The sequence below is a fragment of the Pecten maximus genome, chromosome 12 (genome assembly GCF_902652985.1).
Source record: "Pecten maximus chromosome 12, xPecMax1.1, whole genome shotgun sequence".
Taxonomy (NCBI): Eukaryota; Metazoa; Mollusca; class Bivalvia; order Pectinida; family Pectinidae; genus Pecten; species Pecten maximus.
Window position 1 is genome coordinate 20,628,829 of NC_047026.1, and position 5,609 is coordinate 20,634,437.

The following is a 5,609-nucleotide window of genomic DNA, read 5'->3' on the forward strand; positions in this document are numbered from 1 at the left end:
GTTGTTGCTGTTGTTGTTTATATGTAGATGGATAATTAGTTTAGCATAGAATACTGCTTGCAGTATTTTGTTGTGATTTATTCCAAATTTGTATAGAATCATTTGTTATCGAAATATATATTTTATAATCAGTATTTACATGATGGATGTGCCTTTCTACGATGCATTTGATGCATTTTTACAACAGGCAACTAAAGTGTATTATTATTTTTACGATTCCCTGTAATGTACATGGGTACGATATGATATTTCAAAATTCATATTGTTTTATTAGTAAATTATTTTATTTTAAACGTACAACCCGCTAGTGAAAATTTAAACGTTGTTTACATGATTTATGATTTACATTTATATTCCAAACAGATCATAATATTTCTATTTAAGATAACCGGTACATTAGTCCTCCTTTACTACAGATATAATGACACATAGTCTCGACACAATTGTTCAAACTAAACATACGAGGTAAATAGTTTTATTTATTCAACCATGGCTGTCTGCATGCCGATTATGTCATTCGACTGTGTTAAATTAATATCAACGTGGTTACACTGATGAGGTGTTTGTTTCAAATTTAATATATATGGTTTTGTTTTATACAACTTTACATTATATATAACTACATTTGTAGTCTGTGTACTTGATGCCGTTACATGTACTTGTAATAAGATATTTTACACCAATATTCATTTCAAACATTTGTATAACTAAATGTTACTTCAGACTTACATTCAATGCTACGTTTTGCATGAATTTAAAAAACAAACCGTGAAGTACAAAATATTCTAAAAACGCCCTACGTCAGATGATCAAGATATTTGTAAATTAAGAAACGATATCTTTAATATTGACATATTTTATTTCCTAGAAAAAGGATTGAGCAACAAGCATACCTTATCCAAATTGGCAAAATTAGAATGATCTCAAACCCATGGATACAGATCAGTTCATTACAGCTGTCACATTCCCCTCTGATCAGGAGTATGAACTTTAATTGGAATATGAAATATATATAATTAAGATTCAAATGATGTATTATTAATTGGGTTGTGCGTGCAACTACTGATGTAAGTCCACCAGAAAGAGGTTTAATCCCATATTTTACTGAGTAGTATCATATTATAGCAAAATACTAATAACTGTGATAATTCGCAAGATCTTTTAAGAGCTCATTAATTCATAAATCAAATGAAAAAATAAATATTAGATTTGATTACCACACCTACCCGTCAATAAAGAGATTGTGATTTACATAATTCTATTGAATTTGTACGTTTGTTCACAGTTAATCTATTCAGTCTGCTATGCTTGTATTTGTTTTGATGTTTGAAATGATGTCTCAGAAATCCTTCGTGTTTAATCTACAAAATGAAGCCTTATATTGACGCATATTTTCATTTGTATGGTCAGGAATTCTAGCTGCATAATTATAAATATGTATAATGAAATGATTCCTTATTGAATATTGCATATACAGTATTATATATACATATGACAAATAAAAAGTATAAATTAGAAAATATATATATATATAACAGATGTGTTCTTGTTTTTTTTCCAGTATATCATCCATATGTACATAGTTAATATCTCGCTGTCGAACTCGTTTAATTTCTTCATTAACAATATACAGACGTTCTTTTTTTCGTAGTCTACATCTCATACCTTGGGTTTGGGTTTGAGACGGTGACGTCCTAGAATTGATATTTGGATTTCGGTTTGTGACGATGGTGTCTAAGAATTCTTACCTTGTGTTTCGTTTTGTGACGATGATGTCTTAGAATTCATACCTTGAGTTTCGGATTTGACGATGGTGTCTTAGAATTCATTCTTTGGGTTTCAGTTTGTGACTATTGTGTCTTAAAATTTATACCTTTAATTTCAAGTTGTGAGGATGGTGTCTTGAAATTCATACTTTGGGTTTTGGTTTGTGACGATGGTGTCTTAGAATTCATTCTTTGGGTTTCAGTTTGTGACGATGGTGTCTTAAAATTTATACCTTTAATTTCAGGTTGTGTGGATGGTGTCTTGAAATTCATACCTTGTGTTTCGGTTTGTGACATTGATGTCTTAGAATTCATACCTTGTGTTTCGGTTTGTGACGATAATGTCTTAGAATTCACACCTCGGTTTTCAGTTTGTGACGGTGATGTCTTAGAATTCATTCCTTGAAATTTCGGTTTCCAACAACAATATCAATAAATTAAAAATTCATTCCTTCCCGGGACACCATTCTGTCTCTCCCGTTAGCGACGCCAATGGCTCGTGGTTCGTGATATATCCTGATATTTGGAACCCCATAGTTGACACTTCCCTAATTAAATATCCAAACACATTTTATCAATCCCTTAATTTGTCACCAGTAAGCATCACTTGATGACAGTAGGGACTGTTCAAATAGCCCTTGTTCAGTCCTTCCATCCGTAAACTATGATTGTTTTCGCTTCACTGTTTCTTAGAAAGTACCAGAAAGATCTTTCTTTCAGGTTTCGCGTGATTCTTGATTATGCAAAGTCATTTTTGAGACTGGTTGGAATACCAAATGGCCGAAAGACGGCCATTTTAAATTTTAACCGTTAAAGGTTGTTATCGTTATTTCTCCGAAAGCTCTTCATGGATCCTTCTCAAATTTTGAATACATATCTTGCTGTTTATACTCAACTTTGAGACAAATTGGAAGGCAAAAAGTAGGGAAAAGATCTTATATAAACCCCAAAAAGATCATACAATGTCAGGCGCCATGATCCCTCTGGGATCGCTTGTTCTTTAAGACGCATCACGATGAGAAGGTACAGAAGTATTTGATGCATTTGCCGCTGAAACGTAAACTCAGTTATTTACGAGTGTTTGTTTATAGATTTGAAGTCCTTCGAAAAGTACTAGTTTCAAAACAGATAACTGCAAATGGCTCTCCCTTCAGAATATTGCACTCGATAATACAGTTATGGTTGTATCATTGAGTCTAACACTTGCAGTATTTTGTACAAATGATCATAATATGTTTGATATGGACATATATAAATGATACTTGTAATTGCGATAGATGTGTGTAGTAAGATTTTATATAAGATTAAGCAAGATTACTTCTTCATTTGTATTCTGATGACTCATCATGGTACCACGTGGTGTTTGTGTAATTAGCCCGTGTGATGTATGATAGAGGGACCTGGTCACGCCCACCCAATAAAACTCTGTCAAAAGTCAGAAGTAAAGAAGCAACCTTCAATTACAAATTTAAACAATCATCATGACTTATTTGGCCCCGTAATGGCGTATTCTCACTGTAGACGCCCGCAGCTTACTGTGTGGCGCAGAGGTCAGAGAAATCACTTAGACAAACTATAACAAATTTGCACGTGTTAAAATTGATTTATTGTAAACAATTTTGACCGTGTTATTCTTTCTACATAATAATACCATTTTCAGGCTAATTAACTCTTTAAAGTGACCTATCTGATTACCTGCAGTGGGTGGCCTATTCAGGGTTGGGTAACACTGCCCGATCGGTTCGGACCACCAGGCGGCGCTCTACCTCATCTCTGTCTACTACACACTTAACACACATAAATATAAGTATAAACGTTTCAAACTTTTTAAAGGCCTTGCCTGAGTTTTCCTCATTTTGCAATCGTTTCCAAAATATGATGACTTTTATGGGGTTTTCTGTTCGTAAACGCTGGTTTCTATTACAATATCACTGCTCTTGTTTATAAATCCAATCAAGTTTATATACATGTACACTGATACACAATGTCCTCCATGGAAGAACGACGCCACAGTACTATCGCGTCCCATGTTGCCAATATATTATGGACTCATTCGTGTGCAATGCTTATCAAACTTTCAACGATATCTTCATACACATGGGTATCGCTTTAATAGGATTACGTATTATGTTACCATTATATTTTTCATGTTGGCCTGGTAGAGCAATGCTATCTTGTAATAGGAATATTAATTATATTTTAAAAGATGTAAAAAAAGGTATCACAATTTATTTGACACGTGCATCTTACACTTTTTATGCACGGGTCTCTACTTAAAAGATTATACAGCGCCGACAGCGTATATATTGCTCGTCAGAAAAATACATATGACACCCATGGTATAGAAATATATCCAATTAACACCAACAAATTAAAATAAGAATGGTCGCTCATAAAGAAAGTTATGTACCAAATATAGAGGCGCAACACGATATTCTCTTTAAATCTAAATGTAAAAAGAGATCAACCTTTTAACAGATGATGATGTTATGTAACTTTTAGTATAAACCTTGTTTTATTCTAAACCTAAAATTACAATACACAATGCATTTGATATTGAATCCAACGAAAAATAGAGTACAGAAACAGGTTGTTTAACTTATATCAATGTGTAACTTTTAGTTACTATATACTATTGTACAACAACATATAATTCTTGTTTTCAACCGAGGATAATAAAACTGTTTACGTGTATGAGATTATCATCTTAACGATGTAAAATGTTTTATTATCCAAATAAAACCACTTTCATGAATGTTAATTTCGCCACAAACAGAAAAACGATTAAATGATTTGTATATATAAATATATATATAACCAAACAAACAAACAAACAAATCTATTGGTGGAGCATCTTGCCTTGCATCACCCGACTTTAGCTATATATACCTGGGACGTATATTTTCTTATACGTCCCTGTATGGGCGACCGAAAGGGAAACATCCATTAAAACAAAACCAATGTCAAAAATCATATCAATATACATCCTTTCAAATCAACATATGTTATGGAACAATCCGTGTTCAAAACCAAACCAATAGACAAGAAAACCAAACCAATAGACATGAAAAATAAACCAATAGACAAACGGATACAATATTCACGGCTGCAGCAAGAAATCTAAATCAATGAACTCACAAACTGACGCTAGATGGCGTTGTGTTTCAGTATACGTCATCTATACAGGTCCATGTGATTTCGTGTAGTCCGCATCCGGACTCGGACTCGGACTCGGACCCGATACCCGTATCAGGAATATTGATATTTTTTTCTCAACAACGACTCAAGGAATAAAATTTCTTATAAATCCTGATTAATTTCGTTGCGAAAATGCTGTGTGTTTGCTGGGTATGCACTACGAATATAACCAACAAAAGCAGCACAGTGACGTGTGATATACTTGTACGCGTCTCATGAGCAGCAGCAGCAGCAGAAAGTTCTAGGTTTTGCTTCCTTTTTGTTTAAAATGTCAGATTTTCAAATATTAATCAGGATTTATAAGAAAAAAAAAGAGATTTATTCATTGAGTTGTTGTTGAGAAAAAAATGATATCAATATTCCTGGTACGCCGGGGGATCGGGTCTGGGTCCGGGTCCGGGTGTGGCGTACACGAAATCAAATGGACCTGTATAGATGACGTATACTGAAACACAACACCACCTAGCGTCAGTTTGCGAGTCCAATGATTTAGATTTCTTAATTCTGCAGTCGTGACTATTGATTTCCGTTTGTCTATTGGTTTATTTTTCATGTCTATTGGTTTATTTTTCATGTCTATTGGTTTGGTTTTCTTGTCTATTGGTTTGGTTTAGAACATTGATTGTTCCATAACATATGTTGATT